This window comes from Phascolarctos cinereus, unplaced genomic scaffold (genome assembly GCF_003287225.1).
Source record: "Phascolarctos cinereus isolate Bilbo 61053 unplaced genomic scaffold, phaCin_HiC Scaffold_4;HRSCAF=312, whole genome shotgun sequence".
NCBI lineage: Eukaryota > Metazoa > Chordata > Mammalia > Diprotodontia > Phascolarctidae > Phascolarctos > Phascolarctos cinereus.
Window position 1 is genome coordinate 144,443,611 of NW_027555847.1, and position 24,635 is coordinate 144,468,245.

At 35.8% G+C, this 24,635-nt stretch overlaps 1 pseudogene; it reads left to right on the plus strand.

Moving 5' to 3' along the window:
* Positions 1-4,955: 4,955 nt before the first annotated feature.
* Positions 4,956-5,860, plus strand: LOC110214492 (caspase-3 pseudogene; annotated as a pseudogene).
* The last annotated feature ends 18,775 nt before the right edge of the window (positions 5,861-24,635 follow it).

The following is a 24,635-nucleotide window of genomic DNA, read 5'->3' on the forward strand; positions in this document are numbered from 1 at the left end:
TTAATGGCTATCTCCACATTTATTCTCAGTATTTAAGAAAGAAAACTCTCTTCCAATATTCTTTTATGAGACAGCTGTCATCCTAATATTTATACTAGGAAGGGATAAAGCAAAAATTTCTATAAAGAAATATAGAGTGGTGTTGATGCAAAATTTTAAAATAAAATTATAATAAATAAACTTTAGCAATATATCTCAAAATTATTCACTCTGACAGTGTTGTATTTATGCCAGGGATGTGAGGATGGTTCAGTGTTAGGAAAATAATTAACATAACATCATATTAAAAATAAAAAATCAAAACCACATGGTTATTTTGATACAGAAAATATCTTTGATAATATAATGCTAATTTATGTTTAAAGTCCTAAAAAGCATAGAGAGAAAGAACATTTTAAAATATAATAAAAAGTCTATACATAAAACCAAAAGCTAGCATTATTTGCTATTGAGAAACACTAAAAGATTTCCCAATTAGGACAGGAATAAAACTAGGATGCCACATCCATCTCCCTGTTATTATTTGACATAGTTCAAGAAGTGTTAATGATAGCCATAAGACAATAAAAAGAAATTAAAGGTATTGCAATCAGTAAAGAGAAAATGGAATTGTTCCTATTTGCAGACTACAGGATGTTTTCTTTTTTAAATTTAATATGGTTTTAATTTTCAGTTCCAAATTCTCTCCCTCTCTCCACCTCCTCCCTCATCCATTGAGAGGGCAAGAAATATACCTATTTACACGTGAAATCATGCAAAAACATATTTTCACAGCAGCCATACCTTTCCACCCTCTCCCTCCCAAGGGAAAAAAAGCATGAGAAACGAAGAAGGAAAAAAAAAATTCTTCAATCTGCACTCTGAGTCCATCAGTTCTCTATCTGGAGGTGGATAGCATTTTATATTATGAGTCCTTTGGAATTGTGATGGATTGTTGTATTGATCAGATTAGCTGAGTCTTTCATAGTTAAATGTCTTTACAATATTGCTGTTAGTGTATAGATTGTTCTCCTGTTGCATCTACTTTGCATTAGTTCATTTAAGTCTTCCTCCCTTCATCATTTCTTTCAGCACAATAGTATTCTTTCGATTTATATATCATAACTTGTTCAACTATTCCACAATTTATGGACATCCCTTCGGTTTCCAGTTTTTTTTTTCCACTACAAAAAAAGCTGCAGTAAATATTATTGTACATGTGGATCCTTTCCCTTTTTCTTTGATCTCCTTGGGATATAAATCTAGTCATGGTATTGCTGGGTCAAAAGGTATGCACATTTTTATAGCCCTTTATAGTCTGAAATTGTTCTCCAGAATGGTTGGACCAGTTCACAATTCCACCAGGAGTGGAGTTTACCTCTTTAGTTTACCTCTTTCTTCACATTCCCTCTAGCATTTGCCATTTCCCTTTTTTCTGTCATATTAGCCAAACTGCTAGGTGTTAAGAGGTACTTCAAGGTGTTAAGATGTACTTCAAAGTTGTTTTATTTTGTATTTCTCTAGTTATTATTAATTTAAAGCATTTTTATATGATTATTTGTAGCTTTGATTTCTTCCTATGAACACTGCCTGTTAATATCCTTTGACTTTTTATCAATTGGGAAATGGCTCCTATTTTTTATAAATTTAGCTCAGGTCTATATATCATATCATTTGCAAAAAGTGCTATTTTGTTTCCTTATTGCATATGCCTATTTCTTCGATTTCTTTTCTTGTCTTATTACTGTAACTAGCATTTCTAGTATAATATTGAATAATAATGGTAATTATGGACAACCTTGCTTCATCCTTGATCTTATTGGAAAGGCTTCTAGTTTATCTCTATAACAGATAATGCTTGTTCTTGGCTTTATATAGATATTACTTATAATTTTAAAATATGAGTTATTCTTATAAGATTTATTTCTATGCTTTTTAGTGTTTTTAATAGGAATGGATGTTGCATTTTGTAAAAAGCTTTTTTCTACATCTATTGATACAATCATATGATTTTTGTTGTTTTTATTACTGATATGATCAGTTATGCTTACAGTTTTTCTAATGTTAAGCCAACTCTGCATAGTTGATATAAATCCAGCCTGGTAATAATGTGTGATCTTTGTGATATATTGCTAGCATTTTATTTAGAATTTTTTCATCAATATTCATTATGGAAATTGATCTTTAGTCTTCTTTCTCTATCGTTTTCTTTAGCTCTCCCCAGTTTAGGTATCAAAATCACATTTTTGTCAAGTAAGGAATTTGGAAGGACTCCTTTGCCTATTTTTCCAAACAGTTTATATACTATTATAATATTTTTCTTTAAATATTTGGTAGAATTCATTTATGAAACCATCTAATCCTTTGTCTTCCTTAGGGAGCTAATTTATAACTTCGTCAGTATCTTTTTCTAAGATAGGGTAATTTAAGTATTCTAGTTCTTCTTTAATCTGGGCAATTTTAATTTTTTTAGATATTCATTTATTTTATTTAGACTGTCAGTTTTATTGGCATATAGCCAATGGCAATATAGTACCTAATAATTGCTTTAATTTTATCTTCATCAGTTGTGTATTCCATCTTTCCATTTTTGATAATTTGGTTTTCTTCTTTCATTTTAAAAATCAAATTTGCCAATGATTTTTCTATTTTGTTAAGTTTTTTTTTTATAAAACAAGCTTCTAGTTTTATTTGTTAGTTTAATATTTTTCCTTACTTTCAATTTTATTAATCACTCCTTTGATTTTTATGATTTCTATTTTGGTGTTTCATTGAGAATTTTAAATTTGGGTTTTTTCCCTATTTTTTAGTTGCATGCCCAAATCAGTGATTTGCTTTTCCTTTCTTTTATTGATACAAACATTTAGATATATAAATTTTCCCCTAACAAATGCTTTGCCTATATCCCACAAATTTTGTGTGTTGTCTCATTGTTGTTATTATCTTTAATGAAATTACCAATTCTTCCCATGGTTTGTTCTTTGACCCACTGATAATTTAGGCTTAAATTATTTAGTTTCCAAATAATTTTTAATCTCTGCCTCAAAGGCCCTTTATTTAGTATAATTTTTTTGAACTATGGTCCAAAACTTGGACTACGCATTTAACATTTCTGCTGTTCTGCATTTGTTTGTGAGGTTTTTATGCCCTAATAAATGGTCAATTTTTTTTTTTGTGATGGTGCCATGTACAGCTGAGGAAAAGTGTGTATGTTTTTTATTCCTATTCAGTTTTCTGTAGAGGTTTATCATATCTAACTTTTCTAAAATTCTATTCTGTTCTTTAACTTCTTTTTTGTTTATTTTATGGTTAGATTTGTCTAAGTTTGGGAGGGATAAATTGAGGTCTTCCACTAGTATAGTTTTACTGCAAATTTCTTCCTATAACTCACTTAACTTTTCCTTTAAGAATTTGGATTCTGTGTCATTTGGTGCATATATGTTCAGTAGTGATATTAATTCATTGTCTATGGTACCTTTTAGCATAATGCAGTTTCCCTGCTTATCTCTATTTTTACTTTTGCTTTGTCTGGGATCATGATTGCTTCCCCTGCCTTTTTTTACTTCAGTTGAAACATTATAGGTTCTGCTCCCATCACTTACTTTAACCCTGTGTTTCAAAAGTGTCTCTTGTAAACAACATATTGTAGGAGTCTGGTTTCCAATCCATTTTGCTATCTTCTTCCAGGTTATGGGCGACTTCATTCCATTCCCCTTCATAGTTACAATTGCTGTGTATTTCTCTCTATCCCATTCTCTTTTCTTTTTCTTTGTCTTTATTTACCCTGTCTTCTCCTCCAAAGTTTGTTTTGCTTCAGACCACTGCCTCCCTTAATCAATCCTCCCTCTTGTCACCCTCCTCATCTTAGTACCTTCTCCTCTTACTTCCTTCTTGGTTAAGATGAATTTCTATACCCAACTGTGTGTACATATATATTCTTCCTTCTTTAAGCCAATTCAGATTACTGTAAGGTTCAAGCATTACCTGGTCTCCTCCTCTCATTTCACCTCCATTGTAAAAATTCTTTCTAGCATATTTCTTTTATGTGAGATAATTTTCTCTATTCATCTTCTCCCTCCCCCCTTCTAGGCATCCTTCTTTCTCACCCATCCATTCATGTTTTTTGAGATTATCTCAACATAATAGACTCATGCACTCTCTCTAAGTAGACTCCTTCGATGCCCTAATGATGATACATTTCTTAGGGGTTACATTTATCATCTTGAAACCTTGTAAGATATCTTGGAGTTTACAGACTAGATTTTCTTTTAAGGACCATGCTTTAAACTCAAATCACTCTGGCTCTCATTAATTGGCCAACAGTAGGTCCTAGCCCAAGCCTCACTTGGTCATTGTTTGGGTCTTGATGGCGTAGAGTAACTGTAAATAGCAATTGTTTCAGTTTTGACCAGAAACCCTAAAGGTCTTCCTCTCCCAGATTGTTTTTTTTCTTTTTCTTTTTTTGTTTTTGACTAAGTAAAGGAAGCCATTCTTTGCCTCATTTATTACCTATCACTGATTTATTATCTTGATCACTGAATTGGCATTGCCTCAGACAAACTGAGGCCTGGGAGAGACCTTAGCTTAAAGAGGCCAAGGTCTCTCACTGCATCTAGGGCCATTTCTAATCATCCTCATCTGTAACTTGCCACTGGACCCAGATGGCTCCACCAGAGAGAGTGAGGATGGTAACTTTGTATAGCCCTGCCTCACTTAAATCCAATTCACTTGCAAGTCGTTGCATCACCTTCCTGATATCATTGGTCCTCTTCAGGAATGAAGGATAAACAACAATCCCATATAGAAATGTACATGGTTTAATCTTATTAAGTCCCTTATGATTTCTCAATAATGTTTACCTCTTTTATGCTTTTCCTAAATCTTTTGTTTGAATGTCAAATCTTACATTCAACTCTGGTCTTTCTAGCAGAACCAAATTCAGACATGGGACAAGGTGCATCAGTAATATAAGCACCATGGCAAATACTGAAATTACAGTAGACTCAAAATCCACCAAAAGTTCAGGAGTAAAGATTCTCCATGGTAGCAATTGAGCAGAATCTGAACTGCCATCAGACAGCAACAAAATGGATTATCCAGACATGGAGTTATGTGTAATAATCAATAATAAACATTTTCACCCAGACATTGGAATGTCCCTTTGGTCTGGTACAGATGTAGATGCAGCAAACCTTGGGGAAGCATTCAAAAGCTTGAAATATGAAGTCAGAAATAAAATCATCTGACACGTAAAGAAATAATTGAATTAATGCACAATGTTTCTAAAGAAGATCACAGCCAAAGGCACAGTTTTGTTTGTGTGCTTCTAAGTCACGTGAAGAAGGAATCATCTTTGGCACAGATGGATCTGTTGAAATGAAAAGATTAACATATTTCTTCAAAGGGGGTAAGCGTAGAAGTGTAACAGGAAAACCAAGGCTTTTTATTTATTCAGGCATGTAGAGACAGAGTTGAATTGTGGTATTGAGGCAGACAGTGGCACTCATGAGGACATAATATGCCAAAAAATACCTGTTGAGGCAGACTCCTTCTATGCATATTCTACAGCTCCTGGCTACTTTTCTTGGAGAAATTCAAAGAACGGTTCATGGTTTATCCAGTCACTTTGTGTAGTGGTGAGACGGTACGCTTACAAGCTTAAGCTTATGCAAATCCTTACCTCAGTCAATTGGAAAGTAGCCATAAGTTTGAATCTTTTTTCTTAGACATTGCCTTTCATGTAAAGAAGCAGGTGCCATGTATCATGTCCATGCTTACCAAAGAACTATATTTTTTTTCCACTAAGAAAATCATGCATTTTCATTTGTATGCCAAGCTAATGGATGATAGATCTGAGGACTGTATTTCCTTGGTAATTTAGAATGAGCACGTTAAACACAGTATGACAGTGGTGAGGAAGGACTGGAAGGGGTTGGGGAAGAAATCACCATTTCTTCATTTAATAGAACCAATGCATTGCTACCTCAAATTCAGGTAGATGAATTGGAATCTAATTGGGAGTTAATATATTGAGTTTGTAAAGAAAAAAAAGATGACTTTTTTTTGGTAAGTTTTTAAATTTTAAACTTAAATGCAAAATAAGAAAACAAAAAACTTAAATACTAAAACTTTTACAAAATAAGAAAAGAAAAAAAGTTGCCATGTGCACAGCAAAACGTGAGAGAGGATTCAAAATATACAGCAATAAATTTCCATTTCAAGAAAGCCTATATAATAAATACTACGTATTTATTGAGAGCTGTCCATCTTTTCTTTGCTTCCTTGTAAGTTTTCTTTTGTTCTCTGCTGTGAACTTCTTACTTTGTTTTTTTCCCCCTTCTTCCACACTCCTCCCCCCACCAAGAAGGCACAATACATATACAGATATATACATATACATACATATACATATACGCATACATATATGGACATATATATGCATAAAATATACATATATTATATATAAACATACATACACCTATACATACATACACTTACATACCTATACTCAGATATTGACAATCATAGTTATATGTAGACATGTACATTCATATGCATCTATGAAAGACCATACTATACTTATTTATCCTCTGTTTCTCTGAAGTGGATAGCCTCTTCCTTCCAAAGTCCAAGTCTTTCTGCATTTTTCCAAGTCCACAAACTTGTAATTTCCTACACCAGAGCAATATTCCCACATTATACTGTCTAGTTGTTTTAGATAGTCCAAAACAATGTTGATAAATATGGCTCCCACATAGTGTAATTTCCCTATTTTTCTCTTTTGATTAAATCTATTTTAGCCTTAACTTTGTCCGAGATCATTACTACCTCTGCTTCTTTTTCCCTAACACATTCTACTCCTGAACTTTATTTTATGTTTATGCATTTCTCTTATTTCCTATCGCTCCTGACTCCTCTACTTTACTTCTACCTGCTACCTTGCCCTCCTATTACTTAACCTACCCTCCTTCCAAGGATCCCTTCTTTATCCTTCTCTTCTCATTAATCTAAACACCTTTCTATGCAGTCCTTCAGCTTATTCCCTCACACTTCTCTCTAAAGATCCCTTCCTTATCCTCTCTCCCTTTCCTGTCCACTTAGCGTTTTATTTCTTTCTGAAATTAGAAGACTTTTGTACTCTTCTAGATATATTTGTATTTTTCTCTCTTAATTCCATCCTTGATGAAAATAGGTTTCCAGAACTACTAACCCTCCTCTGCCATCTAATTTCTCTGTGTCAGTTCTTCCTTTCACACCTCATTTGTATAAGATAATTTCTCTTTTTAGTCGTTCCTAAATGGTTTTACTTTTTAAAATCACGTCATACTCCTGCCTACCCTAATCTTTCTTGTGAACTACCCAATTACTAATAACAATTTTAGACATATGTTTTACATTGTGCATACATAAAAGGTAAACAATCTGTTCTTATGGGGTCCCTTGTAATTTGTCTTTGGTATGTACCTTATATTTTTCTTGGCTTGTGTATGTCAAATCTTATATTAAGCTCAGGCTTTTTTTTTTTAAACAAAATCCTAGAAGTCTGACAATTCATTAAATGTAGATTTTTTCCATTCAGGATTACACTTAGCTTTGCTGGGCATAATATTTTTGGCCAGAACCCCACTTCTTTTGCTCTTTGATACATGGTGTTCCAAGACCTGCAGTCTTTTAGTGTCACCGCTGCTAGGTCTTGTGTGACTCTAATTGTGGCACCACCATATTTTAATTGTTTTTTTTCTTGTTGCTCAAAATATTTTGTCTTTGAGCTGGGGGTTTTGGAATTTAACTATGATATTCTTGTGAGTTTTCCTTGTAGGGTCTCTTTTGGGTGGTGATCGGTGAATTTTTTCTATTTCTTCTTTCCCCACTTGTTCTAATGCTTCAGGACAATTTTATTTAATTATTTCTTGTATTATTGTGTCAAGATTCTTTTTTTGATCATAGCTTTCAGGTTGTCCAAGTATTCTTATGTTTTCTCTTGTTGACTTGTTCTCCAGGTCAGTTGTTTTTCTTATGAGATGTTTCACATTCTCTTCTATTTTTTCATTCTTTATATGTTGTTTTTTATTTCTTGATCTCTTATAACTTCACTGGCTTCCACCTTGCCCAATTCTGATTTTCAAGGGCTCCCTGAAAGATTCTGGATCTCCTTTGGTTGACTATCTTTTTATAATCTTCATGTTTTTTGTTTGCTTTTTAGTTTTTCCTCATTTTCTCTCATTTGATTTTTAAAGTCTTTTTAAAGTTCTTCTCTGAATTCTTTTTGGACAGGTGACCATTTGACATTACTCTTTGGGATAGAGGAGAGTTTCTTTGCTTCAGTATACTCCTCTGAAGATGAACCCTGTTCTTCTCTATTCCCACAGTAACTGTCTATGGTTGGATTCTTTCTCCTTTGCCTGTTCATTTTTTTTAAAAAAAAATTTGTACCAGCTTAGTTTTTATGATTACCTCTAGCCCTAGTATATGGGGGATGGTGCCTCTGGCCTCAGATCCTCCTTCAGTTCTCCGCTCTAGCCTAGAACCGAAACTAAGCCTGTGGTGTCCCTGCCTACTGTTTCTGCACTCACCAGGTGTGTGCTGGTTCCTTCTTGCCCCTAGCCACATCTCCACAGCTCAGCTGGGTCTGGCATTCCTTGTCAGCAAAGGTTCCTTTGATCTTCTCCAGCTCAGACACTCAGGAATATCCCAGGAGTAAAGGTTTTTGTGACTGGGCCTAGGCTGCCTTTCAACCCAGCTAACTCCAGGGCTTGCCACTTATTGTTTAAGTGGACCTAGCCTAGAGGTATTTACTCTTCACAGGGACCAAACCTCTTCTTGGGATTTTTCTTCAAATCTTCTCGATTGTCCCAGGAGGCCCACTGTTCTGCCCCTACTCTTATTTATTTTTATTACCTTATGTTCACTCTGAGATGCTATTATTATCTCATTTGTGGGGGAAATCTAGAGAGCTTGGAATCTTTTGACCTACTCCACCATCTTCCCAGATTCCTCCCCTAATGGCATTTGTTGTAAGAAGAAGCTATTGTATCTTCAAAGCTTTAATTATTAATTATAGTTAATAATACTTAGGGAATAGAATACTTCTTAGTGATATAATATCATGGGGTTTAAAGGTGTTATGGAAAAATTAGCATATTTTAAAAGTATATATTCAACTTAATTATGAGTGATAGTGGGCAGCTAGGTGGCACAGTGGATAGAGCACCAGGCCTGGTGTCAGGAAAACCTGAGTTCAAATCTGACCTCAGACCCTTACTAGCTATGTGACTCTGGGCAAGTCTTTTAAACTCTTTTTAAAAATAATATAAATTTATTTATTTTATATTTTATTAAAATTTATTTATTTTTAGTTTTCAACATTCCCTTCCACAAGTTTTTGAGTTCCAAATTTTCACCCCATCTCCCCTCCCCCACCCCAAGATGTCATGCATTCTGAATATCCCTTCCCCTACTCTGTCCTCTCTTCTATTTCTCTCCCCTTCTCTTATCCCCTTCCCCTTCTATTTTCCTGTAGGGCAGGATAGACTTCTGTACCCCATTTCCTATATTTATTTCCCAGTAGCATGTGAAAACATTTTTTTTAAACATATGTTTTTAAAACTTTAGGTTTCAAATTCTCTCTTCCTCCCTCCGCACCCACCCTCATTGAAAAGGCAAGCCACTCAATATAAGTTGTACATGTGCAGTTATGCAAAACACGTCCATAGTAGACATGTTGTGAAAAACTAACTCTTATTTCCCTTCATCCTATCCTGCCCTCCCATTTATTCTATTCTTTCTTTTGACCCTGTCTCTCCTCAGAAGTATTTACTTCTGATTAACCCCTTTCCCAATCTGCCCTCCTCTCTATCATCCCCCTGCTCTCTTGTCCCCTTTCCCCCTATTTTCCTGTAGGGTAAGACAGATTTCCATATCCAATTGAATGTGTATGTTATTCCCTCCTTAAGCCAAATCCTATGAGAATAAGATTCACTCATTCCCTCTCACCTTCCCCTGTTTCCCCTTCCACTGTAAGAGACTTTTCTGTTTTTTTTTGTGAGATAATTTACCCCATTCTACCTCTCCCTTTCTTCTTCTCCAATAATCCTCTCATCCCTTAATTTTATTCTCCAGATATGACCCCTTAATCTTCAGCTCACCCTGTGCCCTCTATCTATCTATCTATATATATATATATAATTTTTTTCCTCCAACTACCCTGATACTGACAAAGGTCTCATGAGTTATAAATATCATCTTTCCATGCAGGAATGTAAACAGTTCAATCTTAATAAGTCTCTTATGATTTCTCTTTCCTGTTTACCTCTTCATGTTCCACTTGAGTCCTGTATTTGAAAGTCAAATTTTCTATTCAGCTCTGGTCTTTTCATCAAGAATGCTTGAAAGTCCTCTATTTCACTGAATGACCATTTTTTCCCCTGAAGGATTATACTCAGTTTTGCTGGGTAGGTGATTCTTGGTTGTAATCCTATCTCCTTTGCCCTCCGAATATTATATTCCATGCCCTGCTCCTTTAATGTAGAAGCTGCTAAATCTTGTGTTATCCTGATTGTGTTTCCACAGTACTTGAACTGTTTCCTTCTGGCAGCTTGTAATATTTTCTCCTTGACCTGGGAACTCTGGAATTTGGCTACAATATTCCTAGGAGTTTTCCTTTGGGGATCTCTTTCAGGAGGAGATCTGTGGATTCTTTCAATTTCTATTTTGCCCTCTGGTTCTACTATATCAGGGCAGTTTTCCTTGATAATTTCTTGAAAGATGATGTCTAGGCTCTTTTTTGATCATGGCTTTCAGATAGTCCAATAATTTTTAAATTCTCTCCTGGATCTATTTTCCAGGTCAGTTGTTTTTCCAATGAGATATTTCACATTGTTTTCTAATTTTTCATTCTTTTGGATTTGTTTACTGTCTTGATTTCTCATAAAGTCACTATCTTCCAATTGCTCTATTCTAATTTTTAAGGAAGTATTTTCTTCAGTAATCTTTTGGACTTCCTTTTCCATTGGCCAATTTTTCTTTTTAGGGCATTTTTCTCCTCATTGGCTTTTTGGACCTCTTTTGCCATTTGGGTTAGGCTATTTTTTAAGGTGTTATTTTCTTCAGTATTTTTTTGGGTCTCCTTTAGCATCACTCTCAGTTTTTCCTCTACTTCTCTAACTTGCTTCTCAAAATCGTTTTTGAGCTCTTCCATGGCCTGGGACCAATTCATATTTTTCTTGGAGGCTTTGGATGTAGGGGCTTTGACTTTGTTGTCTTCTTCTGGTTGTATATTTTGGTCTTCTTTTTCACCAAAGTAAGATAATATAGTCTGACTCTTTTTGCGCTGCTTGCTCATGATCCCGGCCAATTACTTGAGTTTTAAACTCTTTGTTAAGGTAGAATCTGCTTCCAATGTGGAGAATGTACTGTCCCAAGCTTCGGGGTTTGTACAGCTGTTTTCAGAGATACTTGTAGGGACCTGTAAATTTTCAGTTCTTCCAAGGTGGTATGATAGGGGGCAAGGTGTTTACTCCTTTCCTGGCCTGCGACTACAAGTACTCCTTTCTGCCCTGTAACTGTGATGAGGGCTCCTCTCTACAACCACTACAAGCTCCACGAAGCCAGTGCTCCTCCTCACCCCAGCACCACCACCCAGAACTGTGGCCAAGATCCAAACACGGGCAAAGCAAGAGATTCCTGCCTCAGCACTGGCAAAGAGATCCCTGCAATCCCTCTCTGATCAGCCACTGGATTCCCCCTCAGTCTGTGGGCCGGAAGCTAGGGAAGCAGCTGCGCCCCCCAGGCCACGTCTTGGGGAATGGAGTTGAAGCCCCACATTCCTTTCTCAGGCACTGACAGAAACAGACTTTTCCCACTGACCTTCTAATTTGTCTTTGGCATTGGTGGATTGAGGAGTCTGGAAACCTCCACAGCTGCCTGAGATTCAGTCCTCTGAGGCCTGCTCCAGGTTTGCTGCAGCCTACGCTCCCATGCTGCGGCCTGTGCACCCATGCTGCGCTCCCAGCCCGGCACCATATGCCTTTCTGATCAATCATCCAGGTTGTCTTGGGCTGGCAATTTGTTTCACTCTGTCTTTTTGTGGGTTCTGCTGCTTTAGAATTTGTTTAGAGCCATTTTTTATGAGTATTTGGAGGGGTTTAGAGGAGAGCTCAAGCAAGTCACTGCTTTCACTCTGCCATCTTGGCTCCACCCCCTCTCTTAACCCTCTTTAACCCAGTTTTCTCATATGTGAAATGAGCTGGAGAAAGAAGTGACAAACTGCTATAGTATCTTTGTCAAGAAAACCCCAAAATGCAGTCACAAAGAGTTGGATGTGACTGAACAACAATAAAAACAACAAACTTTTTTTTCATCAAAAATGCTTTTCATCAGGAATTAATTAAATGTCCATTCCCCCCCCCATAGGATTATACCTAGTTTTGCTGGATAGGTTATTTTTTATTGTAATCAAAGCGCCTCTTGCCTTCCAAAGTATCATATTCCAAGCTCTCTAGTCTTTACAGAGTGGTAGTTGCTAAAGCTTGTGTGATCTTGCCTTTGGCTCCATGATATCTGATTCTTTTCCTTCTGGCTTCTTGTATTTTCTCCTTGATCTTGGAGTTCTGGAATTCGGCTATAACATTCCTGAGAATTTTCATTTTGGGATTTCTTTCAGTAGGTGATTGGTGGATTATTCCAATTTTCACTTTGTTCTCTGATTCTAAGATATCTGGACAATTTTCCTTTATAATTTTGAAAATGTGTCTAGGCTCACTTTTTGATCATGCCCCTCAGATAGTCCAACAAGACTTCTTTTTCCTGTCCTCCTAATTTGCCTTGGGTTGGAAAATTACTTACTATGAGTTTTTGTTAGTTATCTTGCTCAGAATTCAATTTGACATGCTTTTTAACATTTTTTAGAGCGGTGTATTGGGAGACCTCAGAAAAAAAATATTCACTTCTCTCTGCCATTTTGGCTGTGCCCTACCCCTTCCGTATTGCTTTCTTTAGGAAACTGAAGAGAGTCTAATTGAGGCAATTAATAGCTTTAGTAAAATACCATGACACAAAATAAATATGTAAACATTTGAAACATTTTCTATAAAGTAGTAAAAAGTCAGGAGGAAAATATGGGAAAAAAGATTCAAAATAACTATAATGTGTATAAATTATCTGGTAGTCAATCTACCAAGATATATTTAGGACTTATAAAAACACATTTTTAAAAAAAACAGAAATGAAGGAAATAAAAAATTGGGGGAGAGTTATTGCTCATGGTTAGGCTGCACTGACATACAAAAGTAATGATACTGGCTATATTAATTTACACTTTTTTTGCTTTCTTTACTAAACTGCTAAGGGATATAACTAGGTAAAATAGCAGCAAAGTTCATTTGAAGGAACAAAAGACACAAAATCACAAGGGATATGATGAAAAACATGTAGCAATTAAGTAGAAATAACATTTCTAGACCTCAACCTATGTTATAAATCAGTGATAATAATATTTGGCCCTAGTTAAAAGACTGAAAGGCCGATCAGTGGAATAGACTAGATTAGCAAGAATCAGAAGCAATTGAACTCAAAAGTCAATATTTGATAACCCCAAGAATTTAAATTATTTAAAAGAACACAATTTATTTGACAATTGATAAGAAATCTGGAAAACAGTTTGGGAAAAAATAAGTTCAGACCAACATCTTACACTATATACTGTAGTAAGTTTTGAAGGATACATGATTTAAATATAAATGGGTACATCATAAAAAGATTGTAGGAAATGGAAGGACTTTTATAACTATACTAGGTAGAAAATTATTATACAAACAAGGGATAGAGAGGATCACGAGGGAAATTTTGATTAAGTTAAATTGGGAAGCTTAAATAATCTCAATGCTGTTGGAGTAAAAATAGAAATTGCCAACTGGAAAATACTTTTTGCATCAAATGTCTTTGAAAAAAGTCTGATAGTCAATACATACAGGAAATTAATACAAATACAGCACCTCCCCGAAGTCTTAAGGCAGTTTTAAGCTACTGAAGTTTAAATACCAGGCTTTAAGACCAATCAATAGCCACTCCCCAGTAGATAAGTGGCAAAGGATGTATCAAATAGTTCTCAAAGGCATTGCAAGCTATTAACAAGTACATGAAGTCCAACAATCACTAAAAAGAAGAGAAATAAGAAATACAACTCTGAGGTTTCACCATATACCCTAAAAATGAGCAAAGATGACAAAAGGTGGAAATAGTCATTGTTGGAACTATTTGTTTGGTGCCATCATTCTGGAAATTATTTAGAATTATGCTAAAATATACTTATCCTTTTACTTAGAGATTCTACTACTGGGTCTATATGTGCCCTGATGAAATTAAAGGCAGAAAGGGCCTGTATATAGCAAGCTAATCTCAGCATCACATTTTGTGATAGGAGAAGAAACAGGATAGATACAAGTTGGTTTTGTTTAATTGGGTTTTTTTTGTTTCTTTGCTTCTTTGTTTGTTTTTGTTTTTTTTTTCTCAAGGAGAGAATCACAAGGTAGAAGCAGAGGAGAGGTATACTTAGAAATATAGGTGATGCAAAAACAAGAGGCATCAATAAAACTTCTTTAAAAAAATAAAAGAAATGACAGGGAGACTATCGCACCTGCTTACATCCCTGCAGAAATTTCTTTAATCTCTTTTTCTGGTCTGCCTGTGCCTTGTGAGTTTCTTTTTCATGTTTGGGCATGATCTGAGGCATCCACAGATAGTCATTTGTGGCTGTTTCAAAGGTCAGTGAGGGAAGGGTAGGAAATATCAAGAATAGTATTCATGTTTTGTAAAGAAAGGACATTTTCTTGGTAAGCAGCATTGTGATTGTGCTATAATCAAGAAGTTGTTCTGTTTTCTTCCACAGCTGTGTTGGAAACATCTACTTCACAGGAATTGTCATGTTGTTATCTGCAGATCCCAAGATCATAAATCATTTCTTGAGAAGGATTAAAGCTTGTTAAGTCTCAAGAATCTTGTGTAAGGGTTAATGCTTCCACAAAATTCTTGTCAAGGGCACTAAGACTGTGGAATGCATCTCAGGTAATATGCCACAAAATTTAAGGATGATTGAAGGTCTTTGATAAATACAGATGCTTTCCACTCTAAGACAGCCATCAATTTTCAAAAATGTGACTCAGAAATTTTACTTAATGGAGGCTGAAGGTTTATTTTTGTAGCTTGGCATGTAGCCAGTGTTACCAGAGCTTATCTCAAACTATGTGGACATAGAAAAGATATTGTCTAGGATGGAATGACCATAAAATGTTGAACAATGGACACAACATTACACAAGTTAGTTGACATCACTATATCAATGAAGTACTCATTCCAGGTCTGGAAGGTTGTCTTTCATCTAGCTGTCATTCCACATTCTAGTTGTTACATTCTTTAAATATCTAGCATTGTTTGAGTGGAGGCTATGCAAAGAAGGTTAAAGAGATAAAGGTATGAATTTTGAACCCATAATGGTGCTAAAGAGACAGAATTCTTCTCTTACTTTTACAGTAAATAGACCTCTGGGTAATTTACAGGCATAGTGTGCTATAGTGAGAAAGAATACTTATTTAAGTCATAGATTTAGAGCTGGTATAACTTAATAGAAAGTATATTATCTTAGGATAATACCAAAATTGTGAGCCTGGGTGACCTGCTAGGATGGTGGTATCCTTGGCAATTAGAGGAAAGTTGGAAAAATTACTATTTTCCTCCTTAGAGAAAGAATAAAGCAAAGTTCAGTTCAAGTTCATAGACAACAAGGATTTCTCTGCCTTGGTGATTTCCTTAGGTGCTTGCCAAAAGGGCAAGCTGTCTTTCATATCCTTGTGCTATTTCTGGGTGTTCTTGAGACCTGAAGAATGATTTCTGGAAAAAATTATCTACAGCTGATATCCTTACTTCCTTGTCACCCACTCTCTTCTCAAACCTTGCATTCTCCAGCATTTTACTGAAACTGCTCCTCAAAGGTCACGATGGTCTCCTAATCACTGCATGCAGTGGTTTAGACTTTATTCAGTTCATGTCTCCCTTGACTCCTCTGTAGCATTTGACGTGATGGATGGCAATGAATGATTCCCTTCATTTGGATACTCTTGATTCCCTTTGCTTCAGGGATACGCTACTCTTCCCATTTAAGTAATGATTTCCCCTGTGGCATCTAAAATAAAATTCAGCTGACTCTAATTTCAACATACTTTTTTAGTTGTATATGTACTGCTTCAAGTGATTGCATTTTCTTTATTATATTCACTGGCTATGCCAATTATTTACTATAAGAAATGTGATAGTGCAGCTACTATTGCAGTAGTCTCATAATTGTTCTTCCTGCCTCACATTCCTCCCCTCTCTAATCCATCCTCCTCTCAGCGGCTAAAGTGATTTTCCTAAAATGTAGATATGATTATGTCCCTTCTTTCCTCAATAAACATCAACATCTCCTTATTGCTTCTAGGGTCAAATATTTACTCTTCCATTTCTCATTTGAATCACTTCACAATCTGACCCTAAACTACTTTTTCAACCTTGTTACAAATTGCTCCCCTTCACCAACTCTGTCAATCTGGCCTTACTGTTCCTCTCATAACGTGCTCTATCTCCTGTCTTTTTACTGTCTTTCCGCCATGTCTGCACTGGCTGTTACCCTACTTGGAATGCACTCTCTCCTCACCTCTGTTTCTAAGAATCCCTAGGTTTCTTTGGAACTCAGTTCAAATGTCACCTTCTGCATGAAGCCTTTTCTCTTCCCTCTGAAAATAATTTTATATTAATTCTGTGTATATCTTTACATACCAATATATGTACACAACTCCAATAGAATGTAAACTCCTGAGGGCAGAAATTATTTCACTTTTCTGTTGGTATCCCTAGCACTGTCACAGTGCCTGGAACAGAGTAAGTACTTAATAAATTGATTGTATGGCAGAAGAAAGAACACTTCTTTTAGTATCAGCTCTATGCTTTGTTCCTGGCTTTGCCATGTTTTGGCTGTATAACTCTGGGCAAGCTGCATAATTTCTGTGAGTCTCAGTTTTCTCATTTGTAGAATTGGGATAGCAATATTCACACTACCTCCCTTCTAGTGTGGCTATGAGAAAAATGCTTTGTAAGCTTAAAAAAAAGCTATTTTAATGTAATTTGTATTAATATTAATAATAAAATTATCATAATGACATTCAATGAGGCAATTAATAGTTACAGCTTACAGTCCCTTGACCAGTTAATCAATCATTCATCAAATTAAATTCAATAGACTTTAAAAAATTGGTTCTCAAAGTATGGTTTGGGGATCCCGAGGGTCCCCCAGACCTCTTTTAGGGGATCTATGAGGACAAAACTATTTTCATAATAATACTAAGATGTTTTACTTCTAATATGGTAAATATCAATAGATAGAACCCACTTTAACAAAAGCTCCTTAGTAGAGAGGCGGGTGGGAGAGGATTCTCTTTCAATTTTTTAAGAGTGTAAAGGGGTCCTGAGACCAAAAATTTTATATCCCAGGCACTGGAGATAGAAGATGTTTCAAGGAGTTTATCTGTATGTGTATGTATGTAATAACATGTACACAGATATGCCAGTACTATACACACACACACACACACAGAGATTTATATATATACATATACTACACACACACACACACACACACACACACACACACACACAGAGAGAAAGAGAGAGAGAGAGAGAGAGAGAGAGAGAGAAACTGGAGGAACTAAGAAAGACTTCTTGAAGGGAGTGACACATCATAATGATTTCCAGGAGGCAGAGGACAGGAGGAAGAAAATTCTAGGGTCTGGGAACAGTTGGTTCAAAGACAGACGTGGGAGAAGAGCAAAGAGCCCAATTTGGCTGGAATGTAGTAGTGCACATGTGTGTATGTGTATGTGCATGTGTGTATGTAGCAATGTGAATAGTCTAGAAAGGTGGATTAGAGTCAGACTGTGAAAGGGCTTTAAGTGACTAACTGAAGAGTTTGAATGTTATCCTAAAGACAATAGACCACTGACATTAGGCAGAAGGGATGATGTGGTCAAACCTGAGCTTTGGGAATATCAACTTGGCAGTAGTATAGAGGATGGGATTGGAGAAGAAACTGGATGTGGGGGGACCAAACAGTTATTGCATTAGTCCAAGGGAGAGGAGACCAGGTTGGTGGCCATATAAGTGGAGAAAAAGGAAAGGATGTGAGAGATGTTGTAGAGGTAGAATTCTTGAACACATTGCTTATGGCAGGAGAGTGGTGGTGGTGGTGAATCAGAATGAAGAGTTGAGGATGACTCAGATGTTATTAGTGAGCTCATAAGAAATAGAAAATATGCTGGTGCCTTCCATAGAAATAGGAAGGTTAGAAAGAAGGATAACTTCAGAAGAAAAGATATCCTTTTTATCAGAAAGATATGTATAGAACCTTAGGAAAACTGAAAAACCTCTCCAGGACTTGCTTTGTAAATTGAAAATCTTTTTAGTGACAGAAATATTACAAGAATACATTTGTATGTCAGAAAAAAACAACAACAAACAAACCCAAAAACAAAAACAAAAGCAAAAAACAAACAAAAACTCCACATTACCTGTCATAAGCAATAACCCCATAACTTGTCTCTCCCACCTCCATAACTATCAAAAGATAACCTACATCAATAGGTTGAAGTTTCCTCCCTTTAGTAGGACAGAGAAGAGAATAATAGCCTTCATGTAGTTTCTGATCATGCACACAAGGATCAGAATATAATTAGGAGAACAGGACATTGCGGGGACAGGTGAAATAATCTTGTTGGGCATTTGAGGAAATGAGGGTCTTTCTCTCTCCCCAATTCCCCCAAGCGTAGACTAGGACCAATTGGTAGAAGCTGCAAAGAGAAAGATTTAGATTAGATGTAAGGAAAAGTGTTCTAACAATTAGAACTACTCCAGAATGGAACAACTTACCTTGGGATGTGGCACAGTAGACATGGCTAGCATTTGGATTCAGAAAGAGCTAAGTTTGAATCCTGCCTCAGACAGTTACTAGTTGACTGAACAAGTCATTTAACCCTTTGTAATATGAGAGTCTTGGTCTCTAAGCTTTCTTCAAGTTTTAAAGCTGTAATCCTATGGCCACTTGCAGTCTTCAAGTAGAGACTGGATGACTTTGTTGAGGGGTTTTTGTTTAGATATAGGTCTAACCAAATGGTCTCTGAGATCTTGTCCAAATTCTATGATTCTGTCACAGCTTTAGAATATAGTCAGAGTAGGTTTGCAGAAAAAGTATTTTAGGGGTCCAGAGTCAGGAAATCTGATTTCTTTGATCTTATAGTTCCATTATGTGACCATTGGCAGCTGTGTATGCTTTCTGCTTCTCAATTTCATTACCTGCAAAAACTGCAGAAAAATGATCTCAGATATTAAGAAGGTATTAAAGAGGAAAATGAGAAAATGTATAAAAATATTTTGGGTTCTATAATTGTGTACAAGGTAAAGATAAGGTATAAGTAATAATATTATTACACAAATGCGCAAGTCTTAAAGGTTATAGTTCCTAGATTTATTTTTTGATTCTTTTGTTCTCCTGGATTCACAAAGAAGAAGCGAACAGTCTGTGAATTTGCCAGTCAAGGTCTTATTACTGATCTTTGCTTTGCCTAATTTTACCCAATTAGGAAACTTGATCATGGAGGGAAGTAGATTCTTCCTTTCCCCATTAATGAGTGGAAAGTGATGACAATCATGTGATACAAGAGTTTTTTTCCATATTTGTTGAAATTGAAGAATTGAAATCATCCCTGACGGAGGTGATATGATATCACTCTGCTATCTACCATGTCTGAGAAGCCACTTCCTCTTTATGAGGTCCCATGACTGAAACTCAGTATGGTCCGTCTTATAAGTGATGTCAAAGAGCTAAGAGGTTGGGTTTGCATGGAATATTTTTACTGCTCAAGTATTCAGCTACCTAGGTGTGAGATAAATACTCCTGGAATTAAAATAAGCTATGTTATAGACAAAAAGCAAATAATTTAGAAATGAATACAAAAGTAATTTTTGCTTTTGGACACATGACTTGAAAGTCATAATACCAACGATACTTACTGATGCCTATAGTAGAGATATAGTTCATTGTTGTATAGATTTGCATTTAAATAAGCCAAATAATATCTCTGAAACAGACTGATGATCTACAATGTAACTGAAGTCTGATATCATGTAGGTGTTAGCGTATGATAGAAATATTAGTCCAGTCCTTGATTTTCCAAAGGATGAATAAAAGCAAGCATATCTAGATGACCTGAGTACAGTCTCTGAGATCTGTTTTATGCTAGAATGATATGTTTTGTTTATTTATGGTATAATGTTACAGCTTTTTTTCTAAGATTCAATATATCCATCTGTAAAATGCAATGATATTGTTATCAGGAAAAATACTGCAGGAATTTCTCTAATTTCTAGGTAGGAGGAAAGGGTGCCACAAACCTCTGTGTAGTAGACAGTGAACTTTTTTCTCTAACTAAAATTCAATACCAATTCATGCTACTGGTAGAAACACATAATAAAGGTAGGAATTCAGCTAGAATTGTGGAAAAGAACGACTTTTCCCTTCTTGCTTACATTTTATTCTGGTTCAAGTTCATTTGCTTGTTGGCCAGAGAAGATCTTGGCTATTTCTAACCCCAAATGAGATAATTCTTTGGGACAGGGGACTGAAATCTCTGGCCCAGACAAAGGCTAAAAACAAAAGACTGAAACATAAGCTGGAGATATTAACTAGCTTTGGTTAGCTCAGAGTGGTGGCTATAACTAAAGAACTGTTAGCCTACTCCTATCAGGGAGAGGTTTTCTAACCATTATACTCTACCTGATTAGAGCTGGGATGGTCAGCAGATGGCCTTGAAGAAATGGAGGCCAGAAGTTGATAATAAGGAGCAATGTTCAGGTGAGACTATGTAACCATGAGATCTCTAGAGACCAGTAGAACAATGCCCAGTAAGGCTATGGGCCCAGCAGCAATTAGCAGTTACCATGAGGCTAGCAACAAGACCAGAAGTTATGCCATATTCAGCAGACAGCAGGCCCATCATGAGCTTCCTTGTGACATCACCAGATGAAACTTGGTGGTCCAACATCATCAAAGACATTTTGCCTTATTCACATGTGTTCCTTAACATGTTCCCCTTATGCAGGGTCCCTGTTCTTGATTACTCCTTTTTTTTTTTCCACTGGTGGTATATTTATTTGTGGGAGTGACTCCAGGTTTATGGTAGTGGGGATATTTTACTTTTGATTTTTCTTACTATGCTTTTTCATTAAATGTCTTTCCTTTGAACTAAATTCCCTCTTCCTGAAGTAAAGGGTTAAACATATTTGTAGATGCTTGTGAATTGTGGTTTTGAGTTGTTTCTCCTTTGTCCTCAAAGAGGGCCATGACATCAGGAAGGTTATGCCATGACTGGCAAGTGACTTGGATTTAAGTGAGGGAGAATCATGCAAAGTCACCAGCCTCACTCTCTCCTGTGGAGCCATCTCAGTCCAGTGGCAAGATAAAGATCAGGCCAACTGGAGATGGCCCTGGATGCAGTGAGAGACCTTGACCTTTTTAAACTAAGGTCTTCAACAGGTCTCAGTTTGACTGAGGCAACACCCATTCAGTAAGAAATGAGGCAAAATATGGCCTAGGTTTTGAGTGTATAAGGACACAAAAACACATCTTGGACCTGGAGTAGCTATTAAGAAGGTTCCATGTGTGAGACTTGGGTATTTTAGGTGCTACATGTAGAAGGAAATGCTCTGTGTGTGTGTGTGTGTGTGTTGGAACATGAAAAAGTATTGTGGTCTCAAGAGTCAGGGTAAATGATAACAAAGGCTGAGTGCTAGAAGAGTTCATGTATTTATAAGCTTTTACCACCTTGGAGTCCTTCTATTTCTTGAGTTCTGCTTAAGAGAAGATAAGGAACAACTTGCTGGTCTATGAATGTTTTTATGCAGATACTCTGAAAACCTTTCCTATAACTCATACCTCAAACTTCCCACATGATTATCCTTTTGCCCATACAAAAAAATCAAGGGAGCCTAATTCACACACACACACACACACACACACACACACACACACACGTACATACATACACATACATACACACACATATATATGTGTATATTATAAAATGCATATTCTCATGTATGTGCGTATTATATATGTATGTCCTTGGTTATTTAACTATTGCTTTATTTCTTTAGAAATCAGAAAACTTTAAAAAAAATCTTAGCTATGTTTACGTGATTTTAGTGTTGTCTCTCTCATGCCTTATTCAATTCTATTCTACTCAACACATACTCATTCACAAGTACACCCAGCACATTTCATTGAAGTGTGCAAAAAAAAACCCCTTTTATTTTAATTTTTAAGGAGAACATTTATTGAATACTCAAACATAAAAGATGTTACTTTTACTCATTAAAAACTTGAAGTAACTTAAACTTGACTAAATACATTTTAAAAAAGTAAACTTAAAAGAACTTTGAAAGTGAAACTCAAAATGCCATTTTTGGGGAGGGGGTAGAAATTAGGGTAAGCTTAAGTACATGCTTACTGAATACCTATTATGGGCAAAAACTCAGTGTATTTTCCATTTTGTTCTCATCATGATACTGATGTCCTACCACTGACAGCTCAAAGCATGTCTTAATCACTTCACCATTGAATTCTTCCCCCAGAAAGTGATAATAATAACAATTGCCCAATCCAAATTCCGGTGCAAGACTTCACATATAGTTTCTTTGTAATATTCAAATACCCTGATGATGAAATAACATGTGATCTTTAGTAATTACCCAATGTTTATAAACAACTCTGACCTTAACTACAATGAGATAGAACAACCATGATGCCTATAGAAGAGTTTTATAGGAAAAAAAAAAGAAATGGCTTTATGAAAGAAGCTGAAGGAAATCATAGGATCAGAATAGATTTAGAGCTGGAAGGAATCTTAGACACCATCAAGCCCAACCCTCTTGTTTTGGAGGAAATGCTGCCACAGAGAGGCTAAGTGCAGTCTTATGCAGTGTCATGGAGCTAGTAAAGGTCTGAGGTAGGATCTGAGCACTGATTCCATGTCCAATGCCTTATCTACTATATTGTGCTGCCGGGATAAAACTTTTATCTCTGCTAAGATTTTGATGTTTAGAAGACATTTAAAAGTGGTAAATTGTATAGAGCTGAAATTATCTTGGAACTATTATCCTCATAATTCTGAATGTAAAATGGGATGATATCAAATAACACTACAAACATTTTTCCATCTTGTAGGCTGGGGGAAAGAGTGTTATGAGCCTATACATAAGGAGACAGTGAGGTTTTTCTCTAAGTAAAATACGCCCCAAAGCTATGGTGCTATGCTGCTGGATTATGCAGAGGTCTGTCTTTGACCTCTGCCTGAGTTTTGATACTCAGAAGGCTTGCAGGGAGCTTAGAGCTACAAGATCTCCCATCTTACATTTGTCAACATTCTGATCTTGCTCTATAGTAACTTAGTTCAATTGCATTGCAGGAAATGGTGATTTTAGGCAATCTGAAAGATCAATGACCCTTTAAAATAGATTTTTATTGATACCTTTTGTTTTTATGTCACTTATACTTCCCTTGTATCCCACCTTAATAGTTAGAATTAAAGAAGAAGAAAAGGGGGGAAAAGTTTGTCAGAACCAATCATCAACAAAGTTGATATTACATGCAATGCTCCACATCTGTAGACTCCTTCCTCTGCAAAGGAAATGGGGTGGAGAGGGGGGTGAATTCTTATATTTCTTTTTTAAGGTATAGCTTCATCATTGTAATTTCACAATATTCAGTTTCAATTTTTTTCTTGGTCTTTTCATTTACATTATTGTAGTTATTGTTTACATTGTTTTCTTGGTTCTGCTTTCTTTGCTTGGCTTCAGTTCATGCCTTTCCATGCTTTTCTGTATTCATCATGCTTGTCATTTTTTCCTTTGCATTCACGTACCACAATCGAGCCATGTTCCAGTTAATGGGCCTCTACTTTTGTTTCCAGTTTTTTAACATTGCAAAAGTGCTGCTATCAATATTTCAATGCGTGTAAATTTTTTTTATTTTTTTGTCATTGACTTCCTTGGGATGTGTACATCTAGCAGTGGAATCTCTGGGTCAAAGGGTATGGATGATTTAGTCACTACATTTGAATGATTCCGGATTGCTTTCCATAATGGTTGGACCAAGTCACAGTTCCACCATTAGTGTGCCTGTCTTTCCATAATACCTCCAACACTGACTGTCTTTGCCAATTCTCTTTGTATGAGGTGAAAGCTTCAGCTTTTTAAAAAAAATCAGATTGCTCTTTCTTTTTTTAAAACAACTTTTGGATTTAGTATTTGAATTATTTTCTTATTTCCATTTTTAACTGTATTAATTCCTATTCTGATCTTAGTTATTTCTTTTTGCCTGTTTTCTCTTGGTATGTTTCTTTATATGTATTCTAGATTTTTAAAGTATAGCATAAACTTGCTAAGTTTTTTTCCTCTTTTTTATTGAAAAATGCAGTAAGAACAATAAATTTGCTTATGAACACAACTTTTATTGTATACCATAGGTTTGATAGGTTCTATTTGCATTGTCTTCTTAAATATAATTTGCTATTAAAAATAAT